The sequence below is a fragment of the Neolamprologus multifasciatus genome, chromosome 4, assembly GCF_963576455.1.
Source record: "Neolamprologus multifasciatus chromosome 4, fNeoMul1.2, whole genome shotgun sequence".
In the NCBI taxonomy this organism is placed as follows: Eukaryota; Metazoa; Chordata; class Actinopteri; order Cichliformes; family Cichlidae; genus Neolamprologus; species Neolamprologus multifasciatus.
The window spans coordinates 13,594,909-13,614,803 of NC_140442.1; positions in this window are offsets into that span (position 1 = coordinate 13,594,909).

Sequence of the window (19,895 nt, forward strand, 5' to 3'; positions counted from 1 at the left end):
CATTCGTGCCAATGAAACATGAAATGCGCGCCTGAAAAATAGGTGGCAGAGAGAAGATGTGCAGCGTCTTTGTGAAAGACTAATAAAAAGTCTGAAACTACTGCAACTCACAACGAAAGACATGAACATCAAAGTCAAATGACTGACTGTTTGATCTCAAGTTTTTCCTCTCTTTTTAACTTCACTCTGGCCTGTTTACACTCTGGTCTTCATTATCCTGATTTGCCCTTAAAAATCATTTAAAATCTATCTGGGTCTGACAGATGGTGTAATGGGTAATCACAGCTTTTCAGATATAGAATAAGAGAGAACTGTACAGAGTACAAAGCATTTAGCAGCCGTCTCCCACCAAACTGGATATCTTATCTAAGGTACGGTGTCACTTTTAATAGAGCAGTTAGGTAGCTTCTCTGTTCTGTTCTCCGCCTCCAGGGACGTTTATGGCTTGTTTTTTGACAAACGGTCAGGAAGGAGATAAAATGCTTACACACAGACTCCATCCTCAAATAAAATAAATCAATAACCATAAAAAGGCAGCTATTAAAGTGTTGGACAGCATCACATTGGGAATAAAACTAAGATGTTGGCTGCTGTGCAAAGTCAGAAACGGTGCGGGCCGCACACATCACCAATAAATGAATGTTGGGTGCTATTGTGGTCAGAATGTATCAAACATGCTGTTAGGCCAATAAAAAATAAATATACAGCACTGGCAGCTGCGAGACAACTCAATCATAGCTTTCTGAGATTTGGCCAGGTTGGCTTCCTCTCGTGAAACGTTTCCCCGCATTCAGTATTACTGAAATTTTATCTGGATATCTGCCCGACTTCATAGCTAGACCGGCTTCATGTTTGTTTATCTGTGCCGTTGTGTGTTTTTAGGCTGTAGGTACTTGTCAGATGTGCGTGTATATGAAGCCTCAAAGAGACAAGGCCACTTGTGCCCATGGCGTGCGGTAGAGCTCGTGACTGTGCCTGTTTAACTCCACTAACAGAGCACCATTCCACAAAGCCCATCACGCAACCCACAGATGTCCCACAGAACAGACAGGACTGTGCCGCAACCAACAAGAAGCAGTAATAACAACCCCCCCACCCCCACCCCACACATACACGCACAAGCATGCACACAAGCAAACAAACACATACTCCGAAACACGGGGGTCTACTGGGCTTTAAATTTGGTAAAAAACAAAACAAAAGCAAATAAGTAAAAACATTTCTTTATAAAACTGTTGTGGTATTTATCTATAAGTACAGTTTGGTGTTCATAATAAAGTCACTTTAATACAATAAAGGTGACTGAAACTTGAGCAGCAGATGACACCCCCCCATCTACCTCGTCTGCAGAAAGCCATTAAAACTGTCAAATATCAAGGGTGTGAATATAAACAGAAATGGGTAAAAGGAAATTAAGGAATTATTTATTTATTCAATAATAAATAAATATAACTAAATAAATGTTGAAGAGATCATTAAACAGTAATGTTGAAATTTGAAATAAAGGAGAATAGCTCAAAGTTAAGCTAAAAACTGTGCAAAAGTCCTAAAACACCCTTCATTTCTTTATGTACCCGGAAACCTCGGAAGAAGTTTGCTTCCAAGGATGCAGACTTTCTTGTAATTGTTTTTAAAGTGGATTTGACCAACAGTTCTTCAGACCTGAAGGTCTTTCAAAGTTTTTTGCTGGACGCTGACTAATCCCCCCCCCCCCCCCCCCCCCCCCACTAACTCAGGGGATGTGTTGAAGAATAAAGCTGCTAATATGAACTTTTTTTTAGACTTGTACAAACTATATTTTTGCCTTTTTGACTGTACATAGGATCTATTTAAATCCATTATATTTTGCTTTTCTGTATACTTTGAATAACAATCAGTTGTAACAAACCTACGAACATAAAACTGTGCTACTTATAATACATAAAAAATTTAGTGACTTGCTCAGGCTAATTTATAGATTTAGTGTTCTCCCACCTTATGTTCTTTGGATTAAACACACGTGTACCCATTATAAAAGCCAGATATGTGAGCTGTAAAATAAAGTCAGGCCTTTTTTTTACTACTTAAGAGTAAATCACTTTAGAGATAGTTTTCGCATGGGTGGTTTTGGAGAGAACGTTTGTCAGTGATGTATCTCTATAAAGTTTGCCTTTTTATTTGATCCTTATGGGACATTTAGAGCAACACCTCTAAAATGAACAAATCTAGAATCTATATAACTTGATACTCTGAGGAAAGAAATACATGAATATAAAAATGTTTGTGTTTGTGAAATCACTAAGTCCACCGAGTCAGAGGTTGAAATCAAGCTATTTTTTGTTTTCTTTGCATGCATGTATAGGCTACTTTTCCTAGTTGCCCGGGGCTGACATGCAACTTGGGCCGTGACTTCAAAGCCTCCAAAGAAAATATATAAATACAAAACCATTAGCCGGCTTGTTTTCTTTAGTTAAAATTTCAAACACACTGCGGAGTGGATCATGTTTTCAGTCCCCCTCCCAGTAACTTGAATGTTGATGTTGTTTTTGTGATGGTCCTAGGGCAAACTGCGGTGCCACAGCTGGAAAGTCCTCAGCATCCTTGAAAAATGGCTGCACAAACACCCGAGCTTCCCTGCCAGCTGCCCTCTAGGATACAATTTGCATTTGGCCCTCGGCACAGTAGAGCCACAAGCATAGGGTTCAGTATCAGCAACAGGTCAAACGCACATGCACGCAAACCCATCGCCGAGGTACCATCACGGAGGAGAGAGAACAGTCGATGCAGCTGAAACACATCACATTGTTTGACACACAATTCCTAAACATGGGCATAGCAGAAGCTGTTTTTATTAGAGATACAAAGGAGATTATAAACTGAGCCACTTGACACAGTGAACTTCACATTTGAGGGTGAACCTCTGTGTAGACAGATTACCACTTCATTAAACAAACGAAGACCTCAAAGAGTAACAAGCCCCTTGGACACGCATACCACAGAGAGAGAGAGAGAGAGAGAGAGAGAGAGAGAGAGAGAGAGAGCGAGAGAGCGCAACCCGGATCCTGTAGCCACATGAGACAGCAACAGGCTGTCTGTCCCAGAAGTTATTACAATTCCAAACATTTATTGGAAGGAAATCAAAAAATGTGTGTCTTTTTTGTCTTCCCGTCTTATTTCTGCCCACAAAATTACAATTGAGCAATAAAAATGTTAGGTACATAAATGCTTGGGAATCGGGCTTTTGGTATATTTTTAAACCAGCTTGGAGCTGAAATAACATCATAAAAAAGACACATGAATCAGTAAAAATGATGCTCAGAAGGAAAATAAAAACCTTCCTCCTTTTCAAGTAGCTATTATAAAGGCGCAGACAGCTGTCAGGAGAACAATTTGAAATGTGCGACCACAGTGCAAGTTTGACCGGAATAGGCCATAAAAACATAATGAAGCACTGGCTAGAGCAGCATGAAGGCATGCATGACAAAAATCAGTAAAAAGTGAAGAAAGATACAACGATTATGGTCTGGTCAGTGACTTTGAAGAGGGGTCAGTTTTGTTAGTGCGAGGCTTCGGACGTCTTGGGCAGAAAAGAAAAGAAAGGAAGGAAGAGAAAGTATAAATGATGGCTCCTTCAAGTCTTTGGAAATGTAAGAACAATGAATGAATTTATTAATTAAATTAAATTCAACTTTATTTAGAAAGCGTCAAATCACAACAACAGTCGCCTCAAGGCGCTTTATATTGTAAGGTAGACCCTACAATACAGAGAAAATCACACCAATCATCTGACCCCCTATGAGCAAGCACTTGGGAAGCAGTGGGAAGGAAAAATTCCCTTTTAATAGGAAGAAACCTCCGGCAGAACCAGGCTCAGGGAGGGGGGTGACTGGTTGGGGCGAGAGAAGGAAGACGGGATAAAGACATGCTGTGGAAGAGAGCCAGAGATTAATAATAGGTATGATTCAATGCACAGAGGTCTATTAACACATAGTGAGTGAGAAAGGTGACTGAAGAAGAAACACTCAATGCATCGTCCAACAATCCAATTATAACTTGAAGTGCCCACCAAACACTATTTCATAAAGTCCTCATCAGGGAATAGCTTACTGTTTGCCATTTAGTGGAAAATCATAATACAGTTTCTGTGTTTAAGGATTACAGTTTCTATCACCATTAACTAAACACACAAAGATTTGAGAATGCGCCCCTCTTCGGGTGAACAGTAACAAGATGTATTGAGTGCATTGTGGGAAATTTGGACCTTCAGTATAAAGACAAAGGGGATCATTTTGAATTTTTCTCCTTGGCTCTGGGCAACAGCTGCGATGTCTTTGACACAGCCCAGTTACTCATCTGTGTGAGTAACAAAAGAGTTTGAAATTACGCAGGACATAGCAGTAATACACTCAGTGAAGGGGCCTGTGACAGAGAGTGATTTGTTCATGGAGGTAAGTGCATGCTTTGATAGACTGGGGCTGATATGGAACAGACTGGAATTGTTGATTAAATAGTGATAAAATGTTAGTGTTTCTACAATGTCTGTTTCACTGTTTTAGTTCAGTTCAGTTTATTTTTGCAACCTTCCACAACAGCCAGTTTCTCATATGGCCCCCCTGGGAAAATGAATTGCCTACCCCTGCTCTAAAACCATTTTCCCCATACACAGTCATTGAATCAGGAGTAGGGTTGTCAAAAAAAAGGATACTCAGATTAGATGTTCACTTCACACAGCACAGCTGCACACAGGCAGCCCCCCCCCCCCCTAGTAGCAGCTGAAGTAGCTGACTTTCACAACACTGAAAAGAAGTTGGTAATAAATGGATGGACAGATTATTTATATAGCGCTGAATATCAACAACTGTCGTCTCAACGTGCTTTATATTGTACGGTAAAGACGCTACAATAATAGAGAGAAAAAACAACAATCAAGTGACCAGCTTTGAACAAGCACTTGGCAACAGTGGGAAGGAAAAAAACCCTTTTAACAGGAATAAACCTCCATCAGAACCAGGCTCAGCGAGGGGCAGATATCTGCTGCGAACAGTTGGGGCTGAGGGAAGGAAGACGGAACAAAGATGACAGTAAAACTCTATTCATTTATCATTTATTAATTCTTTCATCAACGATGGCACGCCCATTACTGTTAGCCATTTAACTATTAGCAAGTACCCGAAAGCTACATTAGCTGTTAAATTAGTGGCTAGCAGCTGTCGGTAAAGGCCATTACACACTGAGTGTATTTCTGGGTTTCATCTGACCCAGGGCAGCCTCTAGCTGTGTCTCTGAAGTAAAACAGTGTAAGTTTACTATTTCTATATGCAGTAAAGGTGTGCATTATGAGCTACGATGTATTTGTTACCAAATTCCCTGGTCTGATTGGTCAGATCTGTTCATTTGCATCCGAAACATCTGAAAAATTCTAACTTGGTTCCAAAAAAGAAATGCTGCAAATTCATTCAATGAACTGGATGAATTAAGTATCTTCTGAATTTTAAATTCTAGTCTGGAGCAGCGTAACAGTCCTTTTAGATTATGTCATTAGGCAACAGGAGGTTAGCCAGTTAAAATATCTGATGCTCGTGCTAAATTAGAAAACAACTCTAACATGAATATTCTATGCCAAAAAACAGGGAAGGCTTAAAGTCGACACATTTTTCACATATACAAGACAACTAGTGTTCAAAGCGTTGCAACCATTCAGAACAGAGACATTGTATATGCACATAGATTTATTCATTAACCATTCCTTTAAAGGTCCTCTAAGGATAAAATATACTTTACAGTAAGTGTCAAACATATCTCTTGTAATCTTCTTCTTGTCATCTGGGATAAGTCAACATATTTGTTCAAACACCTGTTAGACAGAACTGCATTTTCAAGTGTAATTCTCCTGCTCTGCTGTAGACAAACCTGACCAGACATTTGGACACTGAAAGGGGATTCCATTTGATCCAATAACAGACAAGAAACAGGCAGGCAGTGACACCATTGCAGAGGAAAAACAGACCCATTCTCACTTCAAAGAGCTGGGGGGGGTGTGCTTTTAAAAATCACACCGGCAATAAATTACAACAGAAGTTCATCGCTTGTCCATAACATGAAAGGAGTTTTCAAAGTTATGTCTCCTCGAGCAGTCCCCTCTCTCTGACCCGATTCTACCCCTAAACTAAGTTCATATCAGCAAAGAGCTGGTGGCGCTGATGCTGTTAGCGTGGAGATGTTACCATGGGAGTGGTCCAATTATTTACAATTATTTATTTCAAAGACATAGGATAACATCCTATTCTTTTAAAGGCAGTGCTTATAAATCACTTATTTCTTTGTATGAAGGGTATTCACACCCTTTACCTTAGATTCAAATGGCTACTTGATTGACTACTTGCAACAGTGACATGGGAGTAAATTATAATCCCAGAGACAGCAGCTGAAACCCCTCCCTCCTCACATGACTAATTGAAGTAATTACATAAAGGAGATGAAAGAGCTGCCCTGCCCTGCCAAATAAACAAGCGCATTACATCAACTCTTCATTTACTCTGACAGGATAAATATAATAACGAACACAATACCAGAGAGGGGTGAAATTACATGCAACGTGCACAGAACCAATATGAGGGTGAAAATAAATGAAATAAAAAGATGGTGAAAGGAAGTCACCATCCAAATCATCATCTGACTGTCAGCAGAGGAAATAGTGAACAGATGAGAAAACGGCACACTCACTGTCATGTCATCTTCAGTGAGTGCAGTAGTAACCACACGATTACGTGTTTCTCATGTGTCATGAAGGGATAGGGTACAGAAGCATGTAGTGGAGGTGAGGTGACAAAGTCTGCAGTTGGTGGTTGCGACTGAAATTAGCAGAATCATGAGCAGTTGCAGCTCCCTCCTGAGGTAGATGCTTGAAACAGCATAAGCTTCTGGGGACACCTCAAATTGCTGAGGCTCATATCTAGTGTTGAGATCACATGAAAGACTGGGAAATTAGCACAAACTTTGAAAAAAGGGGGAGGGCTTGCAGAAGTGTTTATTAAGGCATTATTTTGTGTATTTTAGGATATGGAGAACTCCCAGGCTTTGTTCCATATGCCTGATTTGCATACCCGACACAAATTATTGCTTGAAGCGGACAATAAAAGTCTGTTTCAGTGATTTTTAGTTTACTTTTTAGAGAAAAAGCAGGTCATAATAGTTTTATATATATATATATATATATATATATATATATATATATAGTTTTTTCCTACATCTTGTACTGCTCGGCTTATTTTGCCCTCTGTGAGAATGTTATTCCAAGATAATGTGAACTGGATATGATTTGGGTGCGAAATGACATATATAGTAACAACTGCTGTCCATTTTTTTGTTCCTTTTTATCCCGACGCATTCCACAGCTTCTTTTGATTCCCCGCGTCTCATATGTGGCATTCATTCTGCGCTGAAAAAAAAAAATAGAGGTAAAGATGACAAAAGCATTCTGCAAATTACAAGGTTTTGTCTTTACTATTTTCAGCTTGAACATGACATTTAGTCCAACAGCATGCTAGTCTTTCAGCTTTTTTCTTCTCTTCTGAACAACAACAAAAAAAAAAGAGTAGAAAAAAAATACCACAGCCGACTAGAAGCACTAAGTGAAAAAAAAAAGAAAGGCTATAATCATAGCTGAAGATGAAGAGCGAGTTAGTCCCCATCAGGAGCTCTCATCTGCTCATCTTCTATTGTCCCTCACATGAGAGTGCGGTTAACTCTGGTCTTGTTTAGCAGAACATGTCAACAGTCGTTCCAGTAATGACTATATATGCCTTTGTATGAGTGTTGGGCTTAAAATGGCATTCTCTGAGTTAATCCCCCTCACTCAGGTTGATTTAAACAATATGTGATTATAACAGCTTTGCAACACTATTCTGAAACACTTAAGCAACTACGACAGTGGGTTTGGCTGTTGCAGCACAGAATGTGAGAACAGATACAGATATTTTCTTTCTTTTTTTTGTGGTTGTAACTTTTAGTCTGCCATCTGGACACAGATGAAAATGGACTGTCAAACTGACTAAATACTCATCTCAAACATAAAAGGACATCCTAGAAAAAAGGGGGTGTCTGCAGGAGGGGGGAAAAACTGCAGAATACCAAGAAATTCTTTGTGCTCTAACAATTACTGATATATGTGCTGAGTGATGGTGGTTAAATTCTTCATTTGTATTCTTTCATGCATCACATGCTTTGTCAAATATTTCTGTATATGTGGTTCCTGCTAGAAAAGTAGTTAATAGCAGGAGCCAACATCAGATAATAGGAGGATTTCCTGACATCAGGATCAAAAATGAATAGAAGAAGACAAAACTCATTAATTCAGTTGCAACAAAACATTCCTGATGGCAGGTCTGAATATTGATACCTCTCTCGTGTCTATGCTACAAATAGAACCCATTGTTTTTCCATGTTTTGGTGGAGAAATTGGAAATTGGTGCAGCAATTTATTAAAATGTGCATACATAAATGAAAATACAGTATAAAAGGCAAAAACAGAGTTTATGCAGTCCTATCGAGCTTGAAAGTCAATATTTGATATGATCATCTTTATTAGTCAACATAGCTTAAACTTTCTTAAGCAAGCTTTCTTGAAAGTAGTCTTCAGGAATAGTTCTCGAGGCTTCTTGAAGGACATTCTAAAAGGATGATTGGATGATTCATGGGTCAGTGCTAAGTGGGTCAACAAAAAAACAACAACAAAACATTCCTGTGAAAATAGTCAGGTATGAAGATTGGACTGGAAATGTCCAAATAATTATTATTTTTTTAATTAGAAGAAAATCTGCATCCTTGGAAGCAAACTTCTGGCTTATAACTTATGCACATTATATTGCGTATTCTTAAATTATCACCTAAGATTGGTACCATAGGAAGGCTTGGGTGCTACATTTTAGTCCCAGCTCTTCACAAAGCTTCTCTGATTCAGATTCAAAGAGCTTCAAATATTGTTGTGGTACAGCTTTGATCAGGACGTCATCCCCATGTTTTCTTGGCCTCTGCCATATGGTGCCTTGTCTGTCTATCTTTGTGAGCATGTGCACACACACATGCTAAGATGCCAGAGCATCATTGTGTTTCCCTTCAGGCTCAGCCTCCTGTTCTCAAGTAGATATCAAAGGAGTGCATTTACAGTTATCTCTGCTTGGCTGCGCCACGGAAGTAATCACTGCAGGTCAGGGGTCAGTGCTCTGGCCCAGGACAGAAACGCAACTTACTGACGCTGACTTCAAAGGAAAGTGATCCTCTGACAGACTGTTGTTTTAGCCGGGGACTCAGGATATCATAATCACAAGGGTGGAAAAGGACAGTAAGGAGAGAGAGAGCAGAAGAGTGTGTGGAGGGATGAGTGAGGGGGGACTCGCGTATCTGAAGAGAAATCGAAGAGAGAAAGGCTCCTTTTGAATACTCAGACCTAACAACATCAAAGTGCAGGTTCAAGTTTGGCCTGCTTAACCTTTGTAAAGCAGAAATGGAGCACAACAAAAAAGCGGAATTTTATTCTGTCCTGTTGTTATTCCTCTGGTTGGCGAAACCCAAAACCATGTTAAACATAATGGAAAATATTTGAGGTCTTCTTTTATTAACCAAGAATGGCTTTGATGTTTGATGTCTTTATTTGTTTTACAAGAAGAAAGGGAAGGGGCAATATGGCATGCAAGCGATCTTCTTTTGGAGGAACACACGAAAAGGAGGAAGAATGAATAATATGGGAGCAAACCAAGCTAGTTCATTCTACATAATCAATTAAACATCATTATCGGCCCTTTCAAGAGCACTGACATCAAAGACCAGTAGGAAATGATCAAAGTGACAGCATTTTGTTTGAGCACTAACCCCTTCCTGCTGATGCTGCTTTGCTACAGTATTGATGATATGACAAAAGTCTGGTTTGCTGAAAGTGTGTGTTTAACATCTTATACCAGTGCTGCAAAGAAGATAGGCTTATAGATGGCGCTGAACTTCCTGCACATAATCAGCATTGTGTTATTTCTTCAAAAACGATCAGGTTACAGGGGGTGCATAACAGAGCTAGGTTGTTGAGCTAGGTTGTTTGTCTCTTGTGCGTCGGTGAGTTCCTCAGCTCACTGCTGAGTATAGCACATTCCAAAGTAATGCATTACTGCAATCGCATTACATTTTTCACGTTACTCTACTGAATTTAGTAATTACATTATAATTACAATTAGGTTATTACTTTTGTTACAAAGGTTCTTCAGTAATCTGCATGACAGGAAGACAGAATGAAAAATAAAACATGAAACATGCTGTTTTCTTCCAGAGAACTTCTTGCCGTACAATCAGCTGATTACAGTTTGTGTGCAAGGGAGGAGAAAAATAGAAAAGCAGTCTACAGCTTTTGAGGAGTGTGGATATGGACGTTACCGTGTCCACTGCTAACATGACATCAGCACTTTGCAAGCATCTGCACAGACAACACGTTAGCACAAAGCTAGTAAACGGTGATGGGATCATAGAGAACCGGTTCGCAATGGTTCCGTTTCTTGCCATTGTTAGTACGCTTGCCTATCGAGGTGGTTTTTTGCACTTGTGCTGCAGTCAACTGGTTTTCAACTTTGCATTGTGTTGTTGGCTTTGTGATTTTGCTAAAATACTAAGATAAAGATGGTATGTGTCTCCTCATTAGGATAGGGATTTCCAATCCATAAGACTGCAGCAAGGGCAGCTCTCTCACACTACAGCATCGTGCACCAGATATAAACACACTTCTACACATACACACACACACACACACACTCATGGACTTGCTTTCAGTAATGACAGCAATAAATAATAAAAATACAAAAACCAAAAGAACATGAGTACAAATTACGTATGCTCTTCATGCCCACTGCAACACAAGTCATTGCAGAACATGTCTTTTGCACACACATTGCACAAGTGGTTCCTTTCTCTCCTTCTCTACTGCAGGTACAGTATGTCTGAATGAACTCAACATACAAGTGCCCTCTGTCTGAATGACAAAATGCCATCACTTTAACACACTGATGATTTTTTTTTTATGTGCGTCATGTGTGGAAAAAGGCTTGGGAACAGGAATTATCATGATGAAAATTGTCTCTGACAGTTCTGACAACAAATGGTTATTTGCAGTCATTTTAGAAAAATTAACAGTCAAAGGAAAAGATAAACAACCATATAAAGCAACTCTTATGTCTACTTGTCTGCAAAGCTGGAAAATAAATTGGCTTACGGTTGTTGCCTTTTCACACGTAACTGTGTAAGTATGTCCAAAACAGCATTCCAGTTATCAAAGGCGCAAACCACAGACCATCTTAAGTGTACGTTTTAAGCAAATCAACACTTGAAAGGCATAGCAGTGGCATGAAAAGCAGCCAGAAAACAGGTAGCAGGGACAGGAGGGAGTCTTTCCTATACAGAGGGAAGGGAGAGGGTGGAGGAGCATTGGAGTGATCTTAAGAAAAGTCAGCAATTCAGGGTGGTCAGCCATAGAGGTCAGGGAAACAGTGTTGAAACTATTCCACAAAACCCACATCGTCCTTGTCTTATCACTGCATTCTTGGTGGCTTCATTCTTCCTACCAGTAACAACTTTTATGACCAGTGTAAACCACTGACATTTAGACCGTCATAGGTCCTCCCCCTCTCCTGCAGATTGGAGGTGAAAGAAGAACCCAACAACAACATCATTTGGCTTTTTTGTTCAACCAACGAACTACTGTCTTCATCAGAAGATCTTAAGAACAAAGGTTGGATAATATCCTTTTAGAGGACTATGAGGAGAAAGTGGTGTGGGCTAGCGGCCTTTTAAGTGTGCTTTTGGAGAAGCTCAAGCTACACCCTTTTTCCACTGGGATGTATGTCCAAAAAGGATCGATCACAATGATAGCATGAAGGTGTTTGGAGAAATATTGTTGCCTAAAAAAATATAATCTCTGAAGTATTCTACACAGCAGAACTGAGTGATGCTTTATGGGAGCTGATAATTTGGCAGCAAGTCAGATCAGATCGTCCGCTGCGTAAACCTGTCCAAATAACTTTGGTTGGACATGACTTTTCGCGGCCCCTGTGTAAAAGATCTTACTCACTGCATTACCGGACCACAGAGGAGACATTTGATCTTAAACCCAAGTGGGGCAGTGTTTTGTTTGAAGCAATTTGCACACATACACATTCACATACTGCTGAATCATGCCAAAAAGGCTATTTGATCAGCGTCGAGCCGTGAGCGGTGACGTCCACTGTGACAGTATTCACACGCTCCCCTCTCTTCAGCACAAAAGGGCAGAACAACAATATTATGGTGTCCACCGAGCGCCCACCCCCCAGTAAAAACAGTTCTATGAGAGAAGGCTTGACCTACCTCTTCTCTCGTACATAAACACAAAGCCGAGTGTATTCTGACAGCTGCTGCCCGGGTGCCCTGTGGAGAACAGAAGGAGAGCTTTGAAGATCTTGACCTTCTGAAACAATAAAACGGCATCATCAAACACTCTCCTGAGACAGGCTGCTGACCCACGGATCCAAATGTCTGCTTGAGGTAATTCATATTAAACTGTAGGGATCACTTTGTGTTTGATTCTTGCAGGGGCACAGACATTGTTGATTTGAAGTGGTCCAATGCCCCTGACTGACAACATGTGGAGTTTACCACTGCTATTTGAATTATAATGCTTTCAATACTTTTATACTATGCTGATACGCTCTCAGACATGAATGGGTTACAGTGTATCCATCTGGACAAGAAGTTAGCTGGTCCTAAGTTGGAATTTCTCATTTTTGAATAATTAAAAACAAATCAGTAACAATAAAAATGTAATTTCATTTAAATAAAGGTCAGTTAAATAGCATCAGAAAACTTTAAAAAAGTCATATTAATCTACCTTATCAGCTGGTTATCCCCATCCTGTTTACAGGGAGCACACCAGTGACTCTTAGGACCACTTCCAAAGGGGTGAGCACCCCACTATGGGTTAAATACTTGGACTCTGACATTTGTTTTAGAATTTAAACCTATTGGATGAGAGGCAAAAGTCTTCTCAAACAAAAAGGAATCCAGTTGTCTTCTGACTTTAACTCAAACCAGATAATTCCGCACACCGACACTGTATCTGCAGAGTATCTGGAGGATCAACAACCAATTTTCTAGCCAGTTCCATCCATCTGATCAGTTCCACCAGCAATGACTGTGACGCCAATGCTACATAACTAGATAGCTAACAGCAACTATAAACAGATATATCAAGAATCTGTAAAAAAGAAATAAGGCTTTATACCGGTGGTTTTAATCTCTCTGTAGGTTGAGTTCATGTGACTAATCGTGAATAATCATCAATTACAAAACCATCTGAGCAGGAGTTGGCTGCATACGGTCCTTGTTGAGAACACAAAAGAGCGACTGTGTTTGCTTTGACACTTTACCTTTGACTGGCTTTTTAAAATTCATCTACATTTTTATTAAACGACTGGCACACAAAAATAGGAAGTCTTGAGCTGGACAACTGAATAAAGCCTTAAAAAGTATATCATTGCATCCACGGGGTAAGACAGTAGGCTAGCCAATGGGTTCCCAGACTGCACAAGTTATTATATTATATTATATTATATTATATTATATTATATTATATTATATTATATTATATTATATTATATTATATTATATTATAGTTTATGCAAGTTAACCTGCAGTTTTAATGTAGAATATTTTAGTACAATGTGTGGGCAAAGTCTTGGCCAGTTATAGCCTAAATGTTTGCAAAATGTGGCAGCCAGCAGTGACGATCACTGGCAATACTGTAACTCTGCTGAACTGCACAGTTGTAAACCAACTTGCTACACTTTAAAGTGCAAAATCAATCAAGTGTGATCCATGGAAGTGTTATAATGGATGTATGCAATATGAAAAGCAATGACTATAAACTTAAATGTCAAATAATCCTTTTTGCACTGGAAACTAATTGGACAAATGCAATTAATAATGTGTTAATTAGTAAGGTGCTGATGAGGGGTATTTGGTTACGTGTGAAAAAGACCAATCAAACTGTTCCCCTTTGGTTCCAGTTTAATTTGAGCTTGTTTAATACATTGCATTCATATGAACTGTCAATCTTCTCATTTGACTATTAGCAATGTCTTTTACAGTTCATTAAATGAAGCAGAATTTTGTTTTACAGATTTATAGTTTGGTAACAGATTACTGAAAAATATGTTTTTATGATGATACTTGTGGTATCTGTACTGGTAGACAAATCAGATACCATAAAGGGAAACGTAACTTATCTTCAAGGTCAAGAGAAGACTTTTATTTCTCCATGGTGGCATCAGAGGAAGCAAAGCTATTTACCACCTCAAGAGACAAGTCAGGTGGTGTTTTTGTAGCACAGCATGAGTCACAAGCTGTAACCATTGAAAAAAGATCTGTTTGTGATGAAAAACATCAAGAAATGCATTACTGATCCCAGCTCAAATGTTCCACACACTAATGTTGTAGTATAATTCTTAAGTCTTACCAAAAAACAAGCCTTTGATCTCCTAACCCTACATTAGCATAACTGGCAAAAGGTGTTGCAGGGCAAAGATGCCAGCTGAGTCCCCTTGCTCATCGTGCGAAGGTCGGAAGGCCTTCTGTCTTTGACCACATGTTAATCTTTACAGGGCACTCAAGGAAGTGGTGTTGACAGGCTAGATTTGAGGTCAAGAGGGGGCCAAGGGTCAAGCACTTCCTGCTGACATGAAAGCACATCCAAGCACACCTTGCTCTCGGTATCTGTCGTCTGCCCCCTCACCATCTGTACCGACATAATCTGGGGCTCATCGTCCAAAACAAAAGCCATGTGTTAATTACCTTTGAAGGTGTAATGACTTTGGGGCCACAGCCGATCTTCATCTGGTTTCAAAGTGAGAGCCGGAGAACAGGTTACGCTTCAGACGCGTTGCAGTTGTCCTTTGCCTACCTGCCCTGCCGTGCTTTCATTTGCTATGGTTTCCCATATCAAATCCAGAGGTGCATAACTGCTTCACTCTCACTTTGGTGCGCTCTTAAATAAGTAAATTAAGGAGAAATTTCTGAAACACGAGAAACAGGACTACACCTGTCTTCCAGATGTGACGGCATTCGCTTTGATGGAATTTCTCCTTGTTTTCCCGATGTTCGCACGCCGCACTTGAGGATTATTACTGCTTTTTATGTACTTCCATTATTTTCCAGGTCTGAAGACCTACAGTGAAGAAAAAGGCAACACTTTTAGAGGAATCACTGAAAGTCTTCACATTTACTGGCTTTTTTTCAGAGAGAGCCCATCTCCTAATTCCAGGAATTTGAATTATGAAAAGATCAAAAATGGACAGAGGCAGTGAATGGTGCTGGTAGCAATCTTCTCGTTAGTCATCACGAAAACAACATGAGTTTTTGTAATGACTGCGTGAGTAGAGCTTGAGTAACACTTTCTTCTTCCCACAAATGACCAACTTGAGAGGGAAGTGGGTGTTGTCTATTCCTGAACAGATACATCACCACGTTCTGAATAAAGGAAGGTGATGTTTTTCTACTATCCAACCCCAGGTGACCTCGAGACCAGAGATGAAATCATTTGCGGGATGACACACATGTTGCTTTTACAGGAAGTGGTTCTTGACCTCATTCAAATCGTACAATGATACTTACACCTAACAGAGTTTGTAAGAGGATACATGCTCCTGCATCTGAATACATCAAAGGGTAATGGGGACTTGGCAGCCTCATTAGTTATGTTCTGTCTGTGCCACTTCAGCTGCTTGAAGATATGCAGCCATTTTCTCCATTTTCTCTCTGCAGAGAATAAACAAACTCTCTCTCTTTCTAATCCTTTGAAATGCTTTTTTCCCCCCACTTTCCTTTTGAAAATCCTAAACTCTAGTTTCCAGTCTCAGGATGGTCAGAGGAGCTCACACACCTTGATCTTCATGACATCTACAGGAGAGTTCCTGTGATGTGGGGAGTAGAGCCAGTCTGCTCCACAGACCTACAGGTGAACACAGACAGTGGTCCTGTGAAGCTGACGCTGGGCAGAGAGGCAATGCTGCTGGTTTGCCGGCGGAGAAAGAGGGTATAAATATCCACCTCATGCAGAAGTTTCCTCAGTTTCCTCCAAAAGCAAACACTTCAGATTCTACCTTGTAATTTATCACTGCTCTCTCTCGCTCTCTCTGCCACCGAGGGAAAATCTCGGTCAGGAAAACGTTGACTTGAATGATCGCATTGTTTTTGTTTTTCACGTTTCATTTTGTCTCTTTGCGCCATCTGCGTGTATAAACTGCACTGGTTTTGCGAGAATCACAAAGTAGTAGTACTACTTCACATCTTTTTTTTCTGCCAGGTTGGGAAAAATCTTAAGGGAAGTGCCTCACAGTACAAACAGCGTACTGTTAGCTTGGATTATAAATACTCGATGTATGCCACACGCAGTAATGTGCGCCTCAGATGTGTGTTTCTTTCATTCTAAAAGTAAGGGTGTAAAGGCGGGGATGATGATTTCAGATTCCCGGGAGAACATTCCCAGGCCTGGAAGAGTCCATGGAAAGTAATCAAGTAACAGAGTGATGTCATTCTGATGAAAGGCAGCTTGTCAGACAGTTGGCGACTAGGGGTGCTCTTTGGCATCGGCCGCAACCCGCTTTACACCGAAATATGACATCAAAGCAGGTACCAGTCCAGGCCAAGAGGCTGGCACTGATCATTGTCTTCTTTGATTACAGTAGCCTCATCTTCGTGGCGGGAAGATAAAAGAAAACGGCTGCTTGGTGTTAAAAGAGTGTCGGAAATAATGAGCCACGTATCATGTGCAAATGGTGTCCCAGTGGTTCAGTGGACTGTGTAGTGAGAAGATGGGCTGATTGTCTCAGACACGAAAATCTGGTCCAAAATTACCCTTAAGACTTTTTTTTAATCAATGCCCTCCAAACTGGCATTACCGGTTTTTCACAAATCAGATTTATGTTGCATGTCAACAGCTCTTTCTCTTTGATATTTTTAATTCTTCATAAAACCAAGATTAAACAAATAATTATGGGGATTCTCAAGTCTTCCTGCCCGGCAGCTTTAAAGTCTGCATCTTAAAAAAAAAAAACAGCAACAAATGCAGCTCTCACATAACTGAATAACGACCATGTTTTACAACAGGGTGTGGACTTCAAAAGAATTTCCCCATAGAGAATACCAGGTTAAGGGACGGAAAGTGAATAATGTGTTGTGGCTCTACTGTCATGACCTGTAATAAGGGCTTTTCCATGTCCTTTGGCACAACTGTGGCATAAATAAACATTTCCGAGACTAAAGGGACTGATTCTCCTTCTGTCTCGCTCGAGAGGAGAATAGGCGCAGGGGCAGGAGGGCTGCCGCCTCTCTGATGATAATAATAGCAGGTCTCGAATGGTAATTGGTCTGCGTTCCCTCCTCCGTCACTACCAGGTAGAGGGCATTGAAAAGGGTGATTCAGGCACGAGGCATGAGTGGAAAACTCCAGGAGGAAGGCCGCACGCTCGCGCACCGGTACCTCCGACACAACCTGGTCCACCTCAGTCATCCTCCAGCACACATTCCTACACACATGCAGATGCCGAGACGTGAAACACGCATGTGCACCCGCCCCTGACAAACGCAAACATCCATCTTGCTTAGTACAAATGACGTGACAGAAATGTATAGAGGCAACAGCAGCTACTTTGTGACCGTCACTCAGATGAAAGATGAATAACAAGCAGCTGACCTGTCAGTTGAACTATTTGATTACCCCTCAGTGCCAGAGAGACCCCAAACGCAAGCTGTCCTATCTTGAAAGAGTTCATTTTTATCAAACAGGGCATCATCTGTAACCAATAGACCGCCTCCTCTTACAAAATGAGAGCCTGCTCGACAGATGTCTCCTGCCTCTCTTACTCTCTTACTCCCCATTTACATTCACATCTTAGATGGCACCTCTTGACTTAAGTCGAGATCAAGGTTGTTTACCGATTGTCTGGGTAATATCAGGAACATGTGGTGAGGGTACATGAAAGGAACTCCACGGTGTGTTAACACCCAAAAAACCTCTGTACATGTTTGTTTTGGGTTTTAAACAATAGCTTCAACATGAAATTAAGGGGACCTGCTTCCGGAGGTTTGCCTCAAGGTGACACAGAACAGAAGCCGAGGCTGAAAGCATTTTCGCAGGGGCGCAACGTCAAAGCCCCCTAGCGTCACAGTCACATGAACTTATAAGTGAAGTTGTCGTGAAATCTATATATTTGCATTAAAAAACATCCAATATTAGTCTTCTTTTTAAGTGCATGTCTCCTCAATGACAAGCAGCTAAAGGAAATTTCCATATCTGGTGTTATATTACTGGCAGGATGAAAAATTAAGAGTCATTACTACAATATATACAGATCTGCTGAAGGGTCCGTCAGCTTTTCAGCTAATTTGTAACACATGAACAAATTTCTAGTTCTCCTTCTGTCATCTTTTATTAGCAGATTTCTGCACATAAACACTTTGTGGCTTAATAGCACTAAGACATAAGATTTGCTGTTGTGACCTTGGTGGAATTTAGTACTTTGGTTCAGTCCCACAATGCCCGACCTGCCATCATGTGTTTTATACTGGTGCTGTTTAGTTTGTGTGTGGGAATTTAAAGAAACTCTTCTATGAAATATAAAAGTTTTATAGATGGCGATCTCTCCTTTGTTCTCCTGATGAGGACCTCCACCTGTTTCTGATGATGTGAGCCAGAGCATGTCCCTTTCAAAAGGCTGATCCCTCCTGATCTCTTTGATGTAACCTGACCTAACAGTTCCAACTAGCGGGATTCGATGATCGCGGATGGATCCTCGACAACAGCATGTGCAAATCAAAACTACCCGGCAAGGCGAGATGGACGACGGGAATGTGTGAGCAGAACTGGCAGGCTGTGTAGACAGACGGGGCTATGATGTGTATAAACACTAGGCAGGCAATGGTCACATGATCAATGCTGCCAGCCCAGACTTAAGCAGTAAAACCTGTGGATCTGTGAGGGCACATGCAACTGATCGGAGATGAAAGACAAGCTTTGACTTTCACAGGAGGCCGGGGGTTGGGGTGGGGGCTACGGGGGCACTTCTGAGGGACTGCCATCACAACAGCTGGGTCATTTTCAAATGACCTAATTCTAGGATTAATCCATTCAAAATTTGTGTCCATGCTACGCAAAGAGAATGGGAGGAAAGGAAAGAGGGAGATAGAGAATTACAAGTGAAAGCCAGAAGAGCTTAATACTCGAGTTCAAACAAGGTACTTAGCAGAGAACAAGCCACCATGCACCAACAGTAGCAGGACTGCCCGGTGTTTCAAAGTTTGTCTCCGGCACTCGAGTTGTTTTGTTCAAATTAAATGAGAAAGCCTTTACGTTCGCTCTTTGAATCTACAGATTTCTACCCTCAAAGCGAGAGCATCTGCAGCTCTCACTTCTTCAGTCAGACGATGCTTCACCACCAGGGCATCTCCTCACGTTAGAGAGTGTGTCAGGGGCCGACGTCCATCTGCGAGTGATTTAAGGGTTACATTTTTGAGAATGACGTGTGATAAAACAGGGCGGTATGGGTCAAAGTGACTGGCCTCAGTCTGTGACAGAGCCTCTTCTCCTGGGCCCTACCACATGTTTTAATCTATACAAGCCTCTGTTTGAAGTTCCCAATTAATACCATCCGTCCTGGTGACTTCATATCCATCTTACCTGGCTCAAAACAGTTTGACATTCTTTCGGCACGCTGATTAACCATGGGGCTACAGTGAGCGGGAGGCTCTCTCTGAGAGGATTTCAAGCTGTTTTAGACTGATGGTGTTCTGTGTTTTACGTCTACCTGATCCATCTAACTTGTCCACTTTATTTTAACTTTATTTCAGCAGGGTTT